Source organism: Salmo salar, chromosome 17, assembly GCF_965601325.2.
Source record: "Salmo salar chromosome 17, fSalSal1, whole genome shotgun sequence".
In the NCBI taxonomy this organism is placed as follows: Eukaryota; Metazoa; Chordata; class Actinopteri; order Salmoniformes; family Salmonidae; genus Salmo; species Salmo salar.
In genome coordinates, this window is record NC_138307.1 from 76,867,149 (window position 1) to 76,885,640 (window position 18,492).

Consider the following 18,492-nt stretch of genomic DNA (forward strand, 5'->3'; position numbering starts at 1 on the left):
AGAGACTCGGGGAAGGGGGGAGAGAGAGACTCGGGGAAGGGGGGAGAGAGAGAGACTCGGGGAAGGGGGGAGAGAGAGAGACTCGGGGAAAGGGGGGAGAGAGAGAGAGACGCGGGGAAGGGGGGGGAGAGACTCGGAAGGAGGGGGGGAGAGAGAGACTCGGGGAAGGGGGGGGAGAGAGACTCGGAAGGGGGGGGAGAGAGAGACTCGAGGAAGGGGAGAGAGAGAGAGACGCAGGGAAGGGGAGAGAGAGAGAGACGCAGGGAAGGGGAGAGAGAGAGAGACGCGGGGAAGGGGAGAGAGAGAGAGACGCGGGGAAGGGGAGAGAGAGGGACGCGGGGAAGGGGAGAGAGAGACGCGGGGAAGGGGGGAGGGAGAGAGACGCGGGGAGGGAGAGAGACGCGGGGAGGGGAGAGGGACGCGGGGAGGGGAGAGGGACGCGGGGAGGGGAGAGAGAGAGAGACGCGGGGAAGGGGAGAGAGAGAGAGACGCGGGGAAGGGGAGAGAGAGAGAGACGCGGGGAAGGGGAGAGAGAGAGAGACGCGGGGAAGGGGAGAGAGAGGGACGCGGGGAAGGGGAGAGAGAGGGACGCGGGGAAGGGGGGAGAGAGGGACGCGGGGAAGGGGGGAGAGAGAGACGCGGGGAAGGGGGGAGAGAGAGACGCGGGGAAGGGGGGGGAGAGAGAGACGCGGGGAAGGGGAGGGAGAGAGAGACGCGGGGAAGGGGAGAGAGAGAGAGACGCGGGGAAGGGGAGAGAGAGAGAGACGCGGGGAAGGGGGGAGAGAGAGAGAGACGCGGGGAAGGGGGGAGAGAGAGACGCGGGGAAGGGGGGAGAGAGAGAGAGACGCGGGGAAGGGGAGAGAGAGAGAGACGCGGGGAAGGGGAGAGAGAGAGAGACGCGGGGAAGGGGAGAGAGAGAGAGAGACGCGGGGAAGGGGGGAGAGAGAGAGACGCGGGGAAGGGGGGAGAGAGAGAGACGCGGGGAAGGGGAGAGAGAGAGACGCGGGGAAGGGGAGAGAGAGAGAGACGCGGGGAAGGGGGGGGAGAGACTCGGAAGGAGGGGGAGAGAGAGAGAGACTCGGGGAAGGGGGGGAGAGAGACGCGGGGAAGGGGGGGAGAGAGACGCGGGGAAGGGAGGGAGAGAGACGCGGGGAAGGGGGGGGGAGAGAGACGCGGGGAAGGGGGGGGGAGAGAGACTCGGGGAAGGGGGGGGGAGAGAGAGACTCGGGGAAGGGGGGGGAGAGAGACGCGGGAAGGGAGGGAGAGAGACGCGGGGAAAGGGGGGAGAGAGAGAGAGACGCGGGGAAGGGGAGAGAGAGAGAGACGCGGGGAAAGGGGGAGAGAGAGAGACGCGGGGAAAGGGGGAGAGAGAGAGACGCGGGGAAGGGGGGGAGAGAGAGAGACGCGGGGAAGGGGGGGAGAGAGACGCGGGGAAGGGGGGGAGAGAGACGCGGGGAAGGGGAGAGAGAGAGAGAGACGCGGGGAAGGGGGGAGAGAGAGAGACGCGGGGAAGGGGGGAGAGAGAGAGACGCGGGGAAGGGGGGAGAGAGAGAGACGCGGGGAAGGGGAGAGAGAGAGACGCGGGGAAGGGGAGAGAGAGAGAGACGCGGGGAAGGGGGGCGAGAGAGAGAGACGCGGGGAAGGGGGGGGAGAGACTCGGAAGGAGGGGGAGAGAGAGAGAGACTCGGGGAAGGGGGGGAGAGAGACGCGGGGAAGGGGGGGGAGAGAGACGCGGGGAAGGGAGGGAGAGAGACGCGGGGAAGGGGGGGGGAGAGAGACGCGGGGAAGGGGGGGGGAGAGAGACTCGGGGAAGGGGGGGGGAGAGAGAGACTCGGGGAAGGGGGGGGAGAGAGACGCGGGGAAGGGAGGGAGAGAGACGCGGGGAAAGGGGGGAGAGAGAGAGAGACGCGGGGAAGGGGAGAGAGAGAGAGACGCGGGGAAAGGGGGAGAGAGAGAGACGCGGGGAAAGGGGGAGAGAGAGAGACGCGGGGAAGGGGGGGAGAGAGAGAGACGCGGGGAAGGGGGGGAGAGAGACGCGGGGAAGGGGGGGAGAGAGACGCGGGGAAGGGGGGGGAGAGACGCGGGGAAGGGGGGGAGAGAGAGAGACGCGGGGAAGGGGGGGGGAGAGAGAGAGACGCGGGGAAGGGGAGAGAGAGAGAGACGCGGGGAAGGGGAGAGAGAGAGAGACGCGGGTAAGGGGGGGAGAGACTCGGAAGGAGGGGGAGAGAGAGAGAGACTCGGGGAAGGGGGGGAGAGAGACGCGGGGAAGGGGGGGAGAGAGACGCGGGGAAGGGGGGGGAGAGAGACTCGGGGAAGGGGGGGGAGAGAGAGACTCGGGGAAGGGGGGGGGAGAGAGACGCGGGGAAGGGAGGGAGAGAGACGCGGGGAAAGGGGGGAGAGAGAGAGAGACGCGGGGAAGGGGAGAGAGAGAGAGACGCGGGGAAAGGGGGAGAGAGAGAGACGCGGGGAAGGGGGGGAGAGAGAGAGACGCGGGGAAGGGGGGGAGAGAGACTCGGGGAAGGGGGGGGGAGAGAGAGACTCGGGGAAGGGGGGGGAGAGAGACGCGGGGAAGGGAGGGAGAGAGACGCGGGGAAAGGGGGGAGAGAGAGAGAGACGCGGGGAAAGGGGGGAGAGAGAGAGAGACGCGGGGAAAGGGGGAGAGAGAGAGACGCGGGGAAGGGGGGGAGAGAGAGAGACGCGGGGAAGGGGAGAGAGAGAGAGAGACGCGGGGAAGGGGGGGGAGAGACTCGGAAGGAGGGGGAGAGAGAGAGACTCGGGGAAGGGGGGGAGAGAGACGCGGGGAAGGGGGGGAGAGAGACGCGGGGAAGGGGGGGGAGAGAGACGCGGGGAAGGGGGGGAGAGAGACTCGGGGAAGGGGGGGGGAGAGAGACTCGGGGAAGGGGGGGGGAGAGAGACGCGGGGAAGGGAGGGAGAGAGACGCGGGGAAAGGGGGGAGAGAGAGAGAGACGCGGGGAAGGGGAGAGAGAGAGAGACGCGGGGAAAGGGGGAGAGAGAGAGACGCGGGGAAGGGGGGGAGAGAGAGAGACGCGGGGAAGGGGGGGAGAGAGAGAGACGCGGGGAAGGGGGGGAGAGAGAGAGACGCGGGGAAGGGGGGGGAGAGACGCGGGGAAGGGGGGGGGAGAGAGAGAGACGCGGGGAAGGGGGGGAGAGAGAGAGACGCGGGGAGGGGAGAGAGAGACGCGGGGAAGGGGGGAGGGAGAGAGAGACGCGGGGAAGGGGAGAGAGAGACGCGGGGAAGGGGAGAGAGAGACGCGGGGAAGGGGGGGGGAGAGACGCGGGGAAGGGGGGGGAGAGAGAGAGACGCGGGGAAGGGGGGGGGAGAGAGAGAGACGCGGGGAAGGGGAGAGAGAGAGAGACGCGGGGAAGGGGAGAGAGAGAGAGACGCGGGGAAGGGGAGAGAGAGAGAGAGACGCGGGGAAGGGGGGGGAGAGACTCGGAAGGAGGGGGAGAGAGAGAGAGACGCGGGGAAGGGGGGGAGAGAGACGCGGGGAAGGGAGGGAGAGAGACGCGGGGAAGGGGGGGGGAGAGAGACGCGGGGAAGGGGGGGGGAGAGAGACGCGGGGAAGGGGGGGGAGAGAGACTCGGGGAAGGGGGGGGAGAGAGAGACTCGGGGAAGGGGGGGAGAGAGACGCCGGGAAGGGAGGGAGAGAGACGCGGGGAAAGGGGGGAGAGAGAGAGAGACGCGGGGAAGGGGAGAGAGAGAGAGACGCGGGGAAAGGGGGGAGAGAGAGAGAGACGCGGGGAAGGGGAGAGAGAGAGAGACGCGGGGAAAGGGGGAGAGAGAGAGACGCGGGGAAGGGGGGGAGAGAGAGAGACGCGGGGAAGGGGGGGAGAGAGAGAGACGCGGGGAAGGGGGGGAGAGAGAGACGCGGGGAAGGGGGGGAGAGAGACGCGGGGAAGGGGGGGGGAGAGACGCGGGGAAGGGGGGGGAGAGAGAGAGACGCGGGGAAGGGGGGGGGAGAGAGAGAGACGCGGGGAAGGGGAGAGAGAGACGCGGGGAAGGGGGGAGGGAGAGAGAGACGCGGGGAAGGGGGGAGGGAGAGAGACGCGGGGAAGGGGAGAGAGAGAGAGACGCGGGGAAGGGGAGAGAGAGACTCGGGGAAGGGGGGGAGAGAGAGAGAGACGCGGCGAAGGGGGAGAGAGAGAGACGCCGGGAAGGGGGGGGAGAGAGACTCGGGGAAGGGGGGGAGAGAGAGACTCGGGGAAGGGGGGGGGGGAGAGAGACTCGGGGAAGGGGGGAGAGAGAGAGACTCGGGGAAGGGGGGAGAGAGAGAGAGACGCGGGGAAGGGGGAGAGAGACTCGGGGAAGGGGGGGGGGAGAGAGACTCGGGGAAGGGGGGGGAGAGAGACTCGGGGAAGGGGGGGAGAGAGACGCGGGGAAGGGGGGGGAGAGAGAGACTCGGGGAAGGGGGGAGAGAGAGACTCGGAAGGGGGGAGAGAGAGAGACTCGGGGAAGGGGGGAGAGAGAGACTCGGAAGGGGGGAGAGAGAGAGACTCGGGGAAGGGGGGAGAGAGAGACTCGGGGAAGGGGGGAGAGAGAGAGACTCGGGGAAGGGGGGAGAGAGAGAGACTCGGGGAAAGGGGGGAGAGAGAGAGAGACGCGGGGAAGGGGGGGGAGAGACTCGGAAGGAGGGGGGGAGAGAGAGACTCGGGGAAGGGGGGGGAGAGAGACTCGGAAGGGGGGGGAGAGAGAGACTCGAGGAAGGGGGGGAGAGAGAGAGACTCGGGGAAGGGGGGGAGAGAGAGACTCGGGGAAGGAGGGGGGGAGAGAGAGAGACTCGGGGAAGGAGGGGGGGAGAGAGAGAGACTCGGGGAAGGGGGGAGAGAGAGAGACTCGGGGAAGGAGGGGGGGGAGAGAGACGCAGGGAAGGGGGGAGGGAGAGAGAGACGCAGGGAAGGAGGGGGAGAGAGAGACTCGGGGAAGGGGGGAGGGAGAGAGACTCGGGGAAGGAGGGGGGGGAGAGAGACGCAGGGAAGGGGGGAGGGAGAGAGAGACGGGGGAAGGGGGGAGGGAGAGAGACGCAGGGGAGGGAGAGACCTCACGATACGATATTAGCACAATACTTAGATGCCAGTACCATATCTATTACGATTCTCACGATTCTGTATGTATTGCGATTAGATTCTGAGATTTTAATGTTTAATGATTTTAATGATGGAAACATGTTCACAGTCTGCTGCAGAGAGACGAGAGGGAATGAGAATTTGTTTTCATCACGATGGAAATAAAAGTGCTGAGAACATGTTGGCTCACTATTTAAAAAGATGTAGAATAAACGATATAATGTAAATGACTGGAGTTTTGGTGCAGGTACAGCTGACTAGCACTAGCTTATGCTACGCTACCTACAGTAGCAAAATATATATAATACAGAAATATCCATTAAAAAAAATTACACTTCGATTCAAATGTGAGTGAGTGAGAATATGGTGATAATATGGTGACATGTAACTGTATACATTTTCTTCCATCACACGTGTGTGTAGGGTCTAACATTCTCTTCCAATATGGATGAAGTAGGATAATGTAGTGGGCTGATATTTGCAGCATTTGTTGTAAGCAAGGCAGCGTCTGGGTTGTTTAAGCTGAGCTATGCCACTGTGTGAGTTAGCCACTGAGCAAGACAGGACCCAGCCACTGAGCGAGACAGGACCCAGCCACTGAGCGAGACAGGACCCTGCCACTGAGCGAGACAGGACCCAGCCACTGAGCGAGACAGGACCCAGCCACTGAGCGAGACAGGACCCAGCCACTGAGCGAGACAGGACCCAGCCCAATCTCCAGCTCAGCTCTGAGGATGGTGGTCTGTCTCTCCAGTCTACCCTCAGGGAGTGGGTCTTTGATTTTGGCAGAGACAGCCTTAGGGCGTCGCACCATCTAGCCTCGCTCCGATCCGTCTCGCTGCAGCCCTTCGTAGGCGGAGAGGGGGATTTGGGACTGTGAAGGCGGAGGGAGGAAATTAGATGGAGAGAGGAGCTGAGGACGGGGGGGGAGCGAGCTGAGGACGGGGGGGGGAGCGAGCTGAGGACGGGGGGGGAGCAAGCTGAGGACAGGGGGGGGGGGGGGGCGAGTTGAGGACGGGGGGGGGGGGGGGGGGCGAGTTGAGGACGGAGGGGAGAGGGAGTTGAGGACGGGGGGGGGGGGGAGTTGAGGACGGGGGGGGGGGGGAGTTGAGGACGGGGGGGGGGGGGGGGGAGTTGAGGACGGGGGGGGGGAGGAGGTAGTTGAGGACGGGGGGAGCGAGTTGAGGAGGGGGAGTTGAGGATGGGGGGGGGAGTGGGAGTTGAGGACGGGGGGGGGGGAGTTGGGGAGTTGGGGAGGGGGGGGAGTTGAGGACGGGGGGAGCGAGTTGAGGACGGGGGGGGGGAGGTTAGTGAATTGTAGCGGGGAGAGGAGGCACGGTGCCAGAGGAGATTTGAGTTTAGGCATGCAGAGAGGATAGGGGAGGAGGGCAAATCCGTTGGTGTCTTGCCTTGCTGCTCAGATGTGTGCTGGGGTGAGTCTGCTCGGGGGGGTGAGAGGGGCGAGGGGTAGTGTGTGTCACTGGTCTCCCCCATTGTTGCTCGGTGGCAGAAGTATTATAGTGGTAGTGCAGCGCACAGGAAGCTGGCTCTCACGCGCTCTCTCTCACAACAACACTGCCACTTCCTGTTGCACAGGGCTGAGAGGCAGGTTCAGAAAGAAAGAGAGGGAAGGGAGAACGAGTGAGAAAGGAGGCGCGTTACATATTTCCTGTCTTTCTTTTTTCCTTCTACTGGCCTTGTCATTCTGTCTCTGCTCTTACTAGTGTCTTCTGTCAGCCGTAGCCCAGAAAGTTCTCCAGGAGCCAGACTGAGACTGTTAGTGGAAATTGATCGACAGATAACATAATCAATTTACTGAGTTAGCTCCTTTAAAAGCTCTGCCGTTCATCCTCTCCTCTCCTACGCTCCTTCAATTCTCTCTGTCTCTCGCTCGTTTGTTCTCCTCTAGTTCCACTTTTTGTTTCCTTTTGTACTGCGTCCTCCAATGGGCTTCTCCATTGTGTGTACTTGCGTCCTGTTCATGTGTGCACAACGTTTACGGAACCACGGAAGAGAGAGCAATAAAAAATGGTGGTTTGGCGTGGAAGCAGCAAAATAAAATAAAAACGTATTTCTTATGACTCCACCGACAATGTTCAGATTTGTTAAAAATCTGTTTGATTTGGAACCCAATAAGAGAATCCCCTCCTTTTTATTTTACAGGAAAACACTTAGTTGATAAAGATGTGATTCTATAAACTGTCTGACTCAGGGTTTTATGCAACACAATATGGACGGATAGATTTTTCATTTTCTGTGACCAAAATAATTAAACTTTTTACAAGCCATGCAGCTGTATGCCCCAGTGGGGGGGTATTTGGCCTAAAGCCGGGTATCGTGGGCCCGGGCAGCACAACATACATGCAGATGGAATGTCTAAAGGGTTTCTCTAACGGCCCTGCATTACATGACTGCAGATATGAGAGCTGACATGCAAAGAGACGTTAAATTGGAACTGAACTGAGCCACTCCAATACATGTCAGAATTCTGTGTTGGAGCTGTAGGCCTTAAGAATACATCCCAAATGGCACTCTGTCCCTTATATAGTGCACTACTGTTGAACACAACCTAATAGGCTCTGGTCAATAGTAGTGCACTCTATAGGGAAAAGGATGTCATTTAGGATGCAGTCTATATGTGGTTAGAGAGGGAGATGGTAAAGTGCCAGGAACCTCCAGCCCAGTGGAGAGCAGGTTCCACAGAGCTCCATCCAACTCATCAGAGGGTAACTCCCTGGTCCCACACTGCTGCTGTCCTACCCTGTCTTACCCCTGTCCTACCCTGTCTTACCCCTGTCCTACCCTGTCTTACCCCTGTCCTACCCTGAGGGCTTACCCCTGTCCTACCCTGAGATTACCCCTGTCCTACCCTGAGATTACCCCTGTCCTACCCTGAGGGCTTACCCCTGTCCTACCCTGAGGGCTTACCCCTGTCCTACCCTGAGGGCTTACCCCTGTCCTACCCTGAGGGCTTACCCCTGTCCTACCCTGAGGGCTTACCCCTGTCCTACCCTGAGGGCTTACCCCTGTCCTACCCTGAGGGCTTACCCCTGTCCTACCCTGAGGGCTTACCCCTGTCCTACCCTGAGGGCTTACCCCTGTCCTACCCTGAGGGCTTACCCCTGTCCTACCCTGAGGGCTTACCCCTGTCCTACCCTGAGGGCTTACCCCTGTCCTACCCTGAGGGCTTACCCCTGTCCTACCCTGAGGGCTTACCCCTGTCCTACCCTGAGGGCTTACCCCTGTCCTACCCTGAGGGCTTCCCCCTGTCCTACCCTGTCTTACCCCTGTCCTACCCTGTCTTACCCCTGTCCTACCCTGAGGGCTTACCCCTGTCCTACCCTGGGGGCTTACCCCTGTCCTACCCTGAGGGCTTACCCCTGTCCTACCCTGGGGGCTTACCCCTGTCCTACCCTGAGGGCTTACCCCTGTCCTACCCTGAGGGCTTACCCCTGTCCTACCCTGAGGGCTTACCCCTGTCCTACCCTGAGGGCTTACCCCTGTCCTACCCTGAGGGCTTACCCCTGTCCTACCCTGAGGGCTTACCCCTGTCCTACCCTGAGGGCTTACCCCTGTCCTACCCTGAGGGCTTACCCCTGTCCTACCCTGAGGGCTTACCCCTGTCCTACCCTGAGGGCTTACCCCTGTCCTACCCTGAGGGCTTACCCCTGTCCTACCCTGAGGGCTTACCCCTGTCCTACCCTGAGGGCTTACCCCTGTCCTACCCTGTCTTACCCCTGTCCTACCCTGAGGGCTTACCCCTGTCCTACCCTGAGGGCTTACCCCTGTCCTACCCTGAGGGCTTACCCCTGTCCTACCCTGAGGGCTTACCCCTGTCCTACCCTGAGGGCTTACCCCTGTCCTACCCTGACGGCTTCCCCCTGTCCTACCCTGAGGTATGGACTGGACTATCGCCTGCCACAGACAGACAGACAGACTCGTCTCCCTCTGTACCTGATTTACTCACATCTATTTGTTTCCAGCACACAGGCTCAGTTGTGATTGGCTGAGATGGTGCTGCCTGCTGGTGCCATTTATTTTTTATTTAACTAGGAAAGTCAGTTAAGAACAAATACTTATTTACAATGACGGCCTACTGGGGAACAGTGGGTTAACTGCCTTGTTCAGGGGAACAGTGGGTTAACTGCCTTGTTCAGGGGAACAGTGGGTTAACTGCCTTGTTCAGGGGAACAGTGGGTTAACTGCCTTGTTCAGGGGAACAGTGGGTTAACTGCCTTGTTCAGGGGAACAGTGGGTTAACTGCCTTGTTCAGGGGAACAGTGGGTTAACTGCCTTGTTCAGGGGAACAGTGGGTTAACTGCCTTGTTCAGGGGAACAGTGGGTTAACTGCCTTGTTCAGGGGAACAGTGGGTTAACTGCCTTGTTCAGGGGAACAGTGGGTTAACTGCCTTGTTCAGGGGAACACTGGGTTAACTGCCTTGTTCAGGGGAACACTGGGTTAACTGCCTTGTTCAGGGGAACAGTGGGTTAACTGCCTTGTTCAGGGGAACACTGGGTTAACTGCCTTGTTCAGGGGAACAGTGGGTTAACTGCCTTGTTCAGGGGAACAGTGGGTTAACTGCCTTGTTCAGGGGAACAGTGGGTTAACTGCCTTGTTCAGGGGAACAGTGGGTTAACTGCCTTGTTCAGGGGAACAGTGGGTTAACTGCCTTGTTCAGGGGAACAGTGGGTTAACTGCCTTGTTCAGGGGAACACTGGGTTAACTGCCTTGTTCAGGGGAACACTGGGTTAACTGCCTTGTTCAGGGGAACACTGGGTTAACTGCCTTGTTCAGGGGAACAGTGGGTTAACTGCCTTGTTCAGGGGAACACTGGGTTAACTGCCTTGTTCAGGGGAACACTGGGTTAACTGCCTTGTTCAGGGGAACAGTGGGTTAACTGCCTTGTTCAGGGGAACAGTGGGTTAACTGCCTTGTTCAGGGGAACAGTGGGTTAACTGCCTTGTTCAGGGGAACACTGGGTTAACTGCCTTGTTCAGGGGAACACTGGGTTAACTGCCTTGTCAGCTCGGGGATTCGATCTAGCAACCTTTTGTTTACTGGCCCAACACTCTAACCACTAGGCTACCTGCCGCCCCATGAAGGTGCTGACGTGTGTTTTCTCATGCGTAGTGCAATGTGGCGTGGGTGGATGTGTGAGAGAGTGTGTGCATGCATTAAAATGTATACATAAGTGTGTCTGAGCGAGCGTGCGTGTGTGTCTGAGCGTCTGAGCGTGTGTGTGTGTCTGAGCGTGTGTGTGTGTGTCTGAGCGTGTGTGTGTGTGTCTGAGCGTGTGTGTGTGTGTCTGAGCGTGTGTGTGTGTGTCTGAGCGTGTGTGTGTGTGTCTGAGCGTGTGTGTGTGTGTCTGAGCGTGTGTGTGTGTGTCTGAGCGTGTGTGTGTGTCTGAGCGTGTGTGTGTGTCTGAGCGTGTGTGTGTGTCTGAGCGTGTGTGTGTGTCTGAGCGTGTGTGTGTGTGTGTGTCTGAGCGTGCGTGCGTGTGTCTGAGCGTGCGTGCGTGTGTCTGAGCGTGCGTGCGTGTGTCTGAGCGTGCGTGCGTGTGTCTGAGCGTGCGTGCGTGTGTCTGAGCGTGCGTGCGTGTGTCTGAGCGTGCGTGCGTGTGTCTGAGCGTGCGTGCGTGTGTCTGAGCGTGCGTGTGTGTGTCTGAGCGTGTGTGTCTGAGCGTGTGTGTGTGTGTCTGTGTCTGAGCGTGTGTGTGTGTGTCTGTGTCTGAGCGTGTGAGTGTGTGTGTGTCTGTGTCTGAGCGTGTGAGTGTGTGTGTGTGTGCGTGTCTGAGCGTGTGTGTGCGTGTCTGAGCGTGTGTGTGCGTGCGTCTGAGCGTGTGTGTCTGAGCGTGTGTGTGCGCGTCTGAGCGTGTGTGTGTGCGCGTCTGAGCGTGTGTGTGTGTGTGCGTCTGAGCGTGTGTGTGTGTGCGTCTGAGCGCGTGTGTGTGTGCGTCTGAGCGTGTGTGTGCGTGCGTCTGAGCGTGTGCGTGCGTCTGAGCGTGTGCGTGCGTCTGAGCGTGTCTGAGTCTGAGCGTGCGTGCGTCTGAGCGTGCGTGCGTCTGAGCGTGCGTGCGTCTGAGCGTGTCTGAGCGTGTGTGTGTCTGAGCGTGTCTGAGCGTGTGTGTGTCTGAGCGTGTGTGTGTGTGTGTGTGTGTGTGTGGAAGAGTGCATACCTTGTGTGTTGTGATGTTGGCTGTCTCAGCCCCTGGCTCCTCTGCAGAACAGAATCAGTGTAGTGTTCTGATGAGAATGTAATCCACTTGAGACCAGAATAGATATAATGGTATTACTGTATGCCTGAGAGAGCAGAGCTCTGCTTGGTTCTCCTCTCCAGCAAGAAGGCCTGAGAAACACATACTGTAGTCTTCAAGTAAGGAGACATAGCAACACCTGGTAAAAACATTATCCTCTCCCTCCCTCCCTCCCTCCCTCCCTCCCTCGCTCGCTCGCTCCCTCGCTCGCTCCCTCCCTCGCTCGCTCCCTCGCTCCCTCCCTCCCTCGCTCCCTCGCTCTCTCCCTCCCTCGCTCGCTCGCTCCCTCGCTCTCTTTCCCTAGCACTCTCTTCATTTCTCTCTCCCTCGCTCCCTCGCTCCCTCCCTCGCTCTCTTTCCCTAGCACTCTCTTCATTTCTCTCTCCCTCGCTCCCTCCCTCGCTCTCTTTCCCTAGCACTCTCTTCATTTCTCTCTCCCTCGCTCCCTCCCTCGCTCTCTTTCCCTAGCACTCTCTTCATTTCTCTCTCCCTCGCTCCCTCGCTCCCTCCCTCGCTCTCTTTCCCTAGCACTCTCTTCATTTCTCTCTCCCTCCCTCTGACTGCACCTTTTTAATGCTTTTATGCCTATTCCTTCAGTTGTCATAACCATGTATCAGTGTTCTGTCAGCCAGGCCACGTGATCATGTGATGTTCACCACAGCCAGCAGGTCTGTCAGTGTCAGAGAGGCTGGTGGGGTAAAGAGCTAGCTGTCACAGGTCTGTCAGTGTCAGAGAGGCTGGTGGGGTAAAGAGCTAGCTGTCACAGGTCTGTCAGTGTCAGAGAGGCTGGTGGGGTAAAGAGCTAGCTGTCACAGGTCTGTCAGTGTCAGAGAGGCTGGTGGGGTAAAGAGCTAGCTGTCACAGGTCTGTCAGTGTCAGAGAGGCTGGTGGGGTAAAGAGCTAGCTGTCACAGGTCTGTCAGTGTCAGAGAGGCTGGTGGGGTAAAGAGCTAGCTGTCACAGGTCTGTCAGTGTCAGAGAGGCTGGTGGGGTAAAGAGCTAGCTGTCACAGGTCTGTCAGTGTCAGAGAGGCTGGTGGGGTAAAGAGCTAGCTGTCACAGGTCTGTCAGAGAGGCTGGTGAGGTAAAGAGCTAGCTGTCACAGGTCTGTCAGTGTCAGAGAGGCTGGTGGGGTAAAGAGCTAGCTGTCACAGGTCTGTCAGTGTCAGAGAGGCTGGTGGGGTAAAGAGCTAGCTGTCACAGGTCTGTCAGTGTCAGAGAGGCTGGTGGGGTAAAGAGCTAGCTGTCACAGGTCTGTCAGTGTCAGAGAGGCTGGTGGGGTAAAGAGCTAGCTGTCACAGGTCTGTCAGTGTCAGAGAGGCTGGTGGGGTAAAGAGCTAGCTGTCACAGGTCTGTCAGTGTCAGAGAGGCTGGTGGGGTAAAGAGCTAGCTGTCACAGGTCTGTCAGTGTCAGAGAGGCTGGTGGGGTAAAGAGCTAGCTGTCACAGGTCTGTCAGTGTCAGAGAGGCTGGTGGGGTAAAGAGCTAGCTGTCACAGGTCTGTCAGTGTCAGAGAGGCTGGTGGGGTAAAGAGCTAGCTGTCACAGGTCTGTCAGTGTCAGTGAGGCTGGTGGGGTAAAGAGCTAGCTGTCACAGGTCTGTCAGTGTCAGAGAGGCTGGTGGGGTAAAGAGCTAGCTGTCACAGGTCTGTCAGTGTCAGAGAGGCTGGTGGGGTAAAGAGCTAGCTGTCACAGGTCTGTCAGTGTCAGAGAGGCTGGTGGGGTAAAGAGCTAGCTGTCACAGGTCTGTCAGAGAGGCTGGTGAGGTAAAGAGCTAGCTGTCACAGGTCTGTCAGTGTCAGAGAGGCTGGTGGGGTAAAGAGCTAGCTGTCACAGGTCTGTCAGTGTCAGAGAGGCTGGTGGGGTAAAGAGCTAGCTGTCACAGGTCTGTCAGTGTCAGAGAGGCTGGTGGGGTAAAGAGCTAGCTGTCACAGGTCTGTCAGTGTCAGAGAGGCTGGTGGGGTAAAGAGCTAGCTGTCACAGGTCTGTCAGTGTCAGAGAGGCTGGTGGGGTAAAGAGCTAGCTGTCACAGGTCTGTCAGTGTCAGAGAGGCTGGTGGGGTAAAGAGCTAGCTGTCACAGGTCTGTCAGTGTCAGAGAGGCTGGTGGGGTAAAGAGCTAGCTGTCACAGGTCTGTCAGTGTCAGAGAGGCTGGTGGGGTAAAGAGCTAGCTGTCACAGGTCTGTCAGTGTCAGAGAGGCTGGTGGGGTAAAGAGCTAGCTGTCACAGGTCTGTCAGTGTCAGAGAGGCTGGTGGGGTAAAGAGCTAGCTGTCACAGGTCTGTCAGAGAGGCTGGTGAGGTAAAGAGCTAGCTGTCACAGGTCTGTCAGTGTCAGAGAGGCTGGTGGGGTAAAGAGCTAGCTGTCACAGGTCTGTCAGTGTCAGAGAGGCTGGTGAGGTAAAGAGCTAGCTGTCACAGGTCTGTCAGTGTCAGAGAGGCTGGTGGGGTAAAGAGCTAGCTGTCACAGGTCTGTCAGTGTCAGAGAGGCTGGTGGGGTAAAGAGCTAGCTGTCACAGGTCTGTCAGTGTCAGAGAGGCTGGTGAGGTAAAGAGCTAGCTGTCACAGGTCTGTCAGTGTCAGAGAGGCTGGTGGGGTAAAGAGCTAGCTGTCACAGGTCTGTCAGTGTCAGTGAGGCTGGTGGGGTAAAGAGCTAGCTGTCACAGGTCTGTCAGTGTCAGAGAGGCTGGTGGGGTAAAGAGCTAGCTGTCACAGGTCTGTCAGTGTCAGTGAGGCTGGTGGGGTAAAGAGCTAGCTGTCACAGGTCTGTCAGTGTCAGAGAGGCTGGTGGGGTAAAGAGCTAGCTGTCACAGGTCTGTCAGTGTCAGAGAGGCTGGTGGGGTAAAGAGCTAGCTGTCACAGGTCTGTCAGTGTCAGAGAGGCTGGTGGGGTAAAGAGCTAGCTGTCACAGGTCTGTCAGTGTCAGAGAGGCTGGTGGGGTAAAGAGCTAGCTGTCACAGGTCTGTCAGTGTCAGTGAGGCTGGTGGGGTAAAGAGCTAGCTGTCACAGGTCTGTCAGTGTCAGAGAGGCTGGTGGGGTAAAGAGCTAGCTGTCACAGGTCTGTCAGTGTCAGAGAGGCTGGTGGGGTAAAGAGCTAGCTGTCACAGGTCTGTCAGAGAGGCTGGTGAGGTAAAGAGCTAGCTGTCACAGGTCTGTCAGTGTCAGTGAGGCTGGTGGGGTAAAGAGCTAGCTGTCACAGGTCTGTCAGTGTCAGAGAGGCTGGTGGGGTAAAGAGCTAGCTGTCACAGGTCTGTCAGTGTCAGAGAGGCTGGTGGGGTAAAGAGCTAGCTGTCACAGGTCTGTCAGAGAGGCTGGTGAGGTAAAGAGCTAGCTGTCACAGGTCTGTCAGAGAGGCTGGTGGGGTAAAGAGCTAGCTGTCACAGGTCTGTCAGTGTCAGAGAGGCTGGTGGGGTAAAGAGCTAGCTGTCACAGGTCTGTCAGAGAGGCTGGTGAGGTAAAGAGCTAGCTGTCACAGGTCTGTCAGAGAGGCTGGTGAGGTAAAGAGCTAGCTGTCACAGGTCTGTCAGTGTCAGTGAGGCTGGTGGGGTAAAGAGCTAGCTGTCACAGGTCTGTCAGTGTCAGAGAGGCTGGTGGGGTAAAGAGCTAGCTGTCACAGGTCTGTCAGTGTCAGAGAGGCTGGTGGGGTAAAGAGCTAGCTGTCACAGGTCTGTCAGAGAGGCTGGTGAGGTAAAGAGCTAGCTGTCACAGGTCTGTCAGTGTCAGTGAGGCTGGTGGGGTAAAGAGCTAGCTGTCACAGGTCTGTCAGTGTCAGAGAGGCTGGTGGGGTAAAGAGCTAGCTGTCACAGGTCTGTCAGTGTCAGTGAGGCTGGTGGGGTAAAGAGCTAGCTGTCACAGGTCTGTCAGTGTCAGAGAGGCTGGTGGGGTAAAGAGCTAGCTGTCACAGGTCTGTCAGTGTCAGAGAGGCTGGTGGGGTAAAGAGCTAGCTGTCACAGGTCTGTCAGTGTCAGAGAGGCTGGTGGGGTAAAGAGCTAGCTGTCACAGGTCTGTCAGTGTCAGAGAGGCTGGTGGGGTAAAGAGCTAGCTGTCACAGGTCTGTCAGAGAGGCTGGTGGGGTAAAGAGCTAGCTGTCACAGGTCTGTCAGTGTCAGAGAGGCTGGTGGGGTAAAGAGCTAGCTGTCACAGGTCTGTCAGTGTCAGAGAGGCTGGTGGGGTAAAGAGCTAGCTGTCACAGGTCTGTCAGTGTCAGAGAGGCTGGTGGGGTAAAGAGCTAGCTGTCACAGGTCTGTCAGTGTCAGAGAGGCTGGTGGGGTAAAGAGCTAGCTGTCACAGGTCTGTCAGAGAGGCTGGTGGGGTAAAGAGCTAGCTGTCACAGGTCTGTCAGTGTCAGAGAGGCTGGTGGGGTAAAGAGCTAGCTGTCACAGGTCTGTCAGAGAGGCTGGTGAGGTAAAGAGCTAGCTGTCACAGGTCTGTCAGTGTCAGAGAGGCTGGTGGGGTAAAGAGCTAGCTGTCACAGGTCTGTCAGTGTCAGAGAGGCTGGTGGGGTAAAGAGCTAGCTGTCACAGGTCTGTCAGTGTCAGAGAGGCTGGTGGGGTAAAGAGCTAGCTGTCACAGGTCTGTCAGTGTCAGAGAGGCTGGTGGGGTAAATAGCTAGCTGTCACAGGTCTGTCAGTGTCAGAGAGGCTGGTGGGGTAAAGAGCTAGCTGTCACAGGTCTGTCAGTGTCAGTGAGGCTGGTGGGGTAAAGAGCTAGCTGTCACAGGTCTGTCAGTGTCAGAGAGGCTGGTGGGGTAAAGAGCTAGCTGTCACAGGTCTGTCAGTGTCAGAGAGGCTGGTGGGGTAAAGAGCTAGCTGTCACAGGTCTGTCAGTGTCAGAGAGGCTGGTGGGGTAAAGAGCTAGCTGTCACAGGTCTGTCAGTGTCAGAGAGGCTGGTGGGGTAAAGAGCTAGCTGTCACAGGTCTGTCAGTGTCAGAGAGGCTGGTGGGGTAAAGAGCTAGCTGTCACAGGTCTGTCAGTGTCAGAGAGGCTGGTGGGGTAAAGAGCTAGCTGTCACAGGTCTGTCAGTGTCAGAGAGGCTGGTGGGGTAAAGAGCTAGCTGTCACAGGTCTGTCAGTGTCAGAGAGGCTGGTGGGGTAAAGAGCTAGCTGTCACAGGTCTGTCAGTGTCAGAGAGGCTGGTGGGGTAAAGAGCTAGCTGTCACAGGTCTGTCAGTGTCAGTGAGGCTGGTGGGGTAAAGAGCTAGCTGTCACAGGTCTGTCAGTGTCAGAGAGGCTGGTGGGGTAAAGAGCTAGCTGTCACAGGTCTGTCAGTGTCAGTGAGGCTGGTGGGGTAAAGAGCTAGCTGTCACAGGTCTGTCAGTGTCAGAGAGGCTGGTGGGGTAAAGAGCTAGCTGTCACAGGTCTGTCAGTGTCAGAGAGGCTGGTGGGGTAAAGAGCTAGCTGTCACAGGTCTGTCAGAGAGGCTGGTGGGGTAAAGAGCTAGCTGTCACAGGTCTGTCAGTGTCAGAGAGGCTGGTGGGGTAAAGAGCTAGCTGTCACAGGTCTGTCAGTGTCAGAGAGGCTGGTGGGGTAAAGAGCTAGCTGTCACAGGTCTGTCAGTGTCAGAGAGGCTGGTGGGGTAAAGAGCTAGCTGTCACAGGTCTGTCAGTGTCAGAGAGGCTGGTGGGGTAAAGAGCTAGCTGTCACAGGTCTGTCAGAGAGGCTGGTGGGGTAAAGAGCTAGCTGTCACAGGTCTGTCAGTGTCAGAGAGGCTGGTGGGGTAAAGAGCTAGCTGTCACAGGTCTGTCAGTGTCAGAGAGGCTGGTGGGGTAAAGAGCTAGCTGTCACAGGTCTGTCAGAGAGGCTGGTGAGGTAAAGAGCTAGCTGTCACAGGTCTGTCAGTGTCAGTGAGGCTGGTGGGGTAAAGAGCTAGCTGTCACAGGTCTGTCAGAGAGGCTGGTGAGGTAAAGAGCTAGCTGTCACAGGTCTGTCAGTGTCAGAGAGGCTGGTGGGGTAAAGAGCTAGCTGTCACAGGTCTGTCAGTGTCAGAGAGGCTGGTGGGGTAAAGAGCTAGCTGTCACAGGTCTGTCAGTGTCAGAGAGGCTGGTGGGGTAAAGAGCTAGCTGTCACAGGTCTGTCAGTGTCAGAGAGGCTGGTGGGGTAAAGAGCTAGCTGTCACAGGTCTGTCAGTGTCAGAGAGGCTGGTGGGGTAAAGAGCTAGCTGTCACAGGTCTGTCAGTGTCAGAGAGGCTGGTGGGGTAAAGAGCTAGCTGTCACAGGTCTGTCAGTGTCAGAGAGGCTGGTGGGGTAAAGAGCTAGCTGTCACAGGTCTGTCAGTGTCAGAGAGGCTGGTGGGGTAAAGAGCTAGCTGTCACAGGTCTGTCAGTGTCAGAGAGGCTGGTGGGGTAAAGAGCTAGCTGTCACAGGTCTGTCAGTGTCAGAGAGGCTGGTGGGGTAAAGAGCTAGCTGTCACAGGTCTGTCAGTGTCAGTGAGGCTGGTGGGGTAAAGAGCTAGCTGTCACAGGTCTGTCAGTGTCAGAGAGGCTGGTGGGGTAAAGAGCTAGCTGTCACAGGTCTGTCAGTGTCAGAGAGGCTGGTGGGGTAAAGAGCTAGCTGTCACAGGTCTGTCAGTGTCAGAGAGGCTGGTGGGGTAAAGAGCTAGCTGTCACAGGTCTGTCAGAGAGGCTGGTGAGGTAAAGAGCTAGCTGTCACAGGTCTGTCAGTGTCAGAGAGGCTGGTGGGGTAAAGAGCTAGCTGTCACAGGTCTGTCAGTGTCAGAGAGGCTGGTGGGGTAAAGAGCTAGCTGTCACAGGTCTGTCAGTGTCAGAGAGGCTGGTGGGGTAAAGAGCTAGCTGTCACAGGTCTGTCAGTGTCAGAGAGGCTGGTGGGGTAAAGAGCTAGCTGTCACAGGTCTGTCAGTGTCAGAGAGGCTGGTGGGGTAAAGAGCTAGCTGTCACAGGTCTGTCAGTGTCAGAGAGGCTGGTGGGGTAAAGAGCTAGCTGTCACAGGTCTGTCAGTGTCAGAGAGGCTGGTGGGGTAAAGAGCTAGCTGTCACAGGTCTGTCAGTGTCAGAGAGGCTGGTGGGGTAAAGAGCTAGCTGTCACAGGTCTGTCAGTGTCAGAGAGGCTGGTGGGGTAAAGAGCTAGCTGTCACAGGTCTGTCAGTGTCAGAGAGGCTGGTGGGGTAAAGAGCTAGCTGTCACAGGTCTGTCAGAGAGGCTGGTGA

At 58.4% G+C, this 18,492-nt stretch overlaps 1 protein-coding gene across 1 annotated transcript in view; it reads left to right on the forward strand.

The window, feature by feature from the left end:
* The window catches only part of LOC106598037 (tyrosine-protein phosphatase non-receptor type 12), a 119,615-nt gene that overhangs the window by 34,123 nt on the left and 67,000 nt on the right, over positions 1 to 18,492 (forward strand). The gene's annotated exons all lie outside the window — the stretch shown is intronic.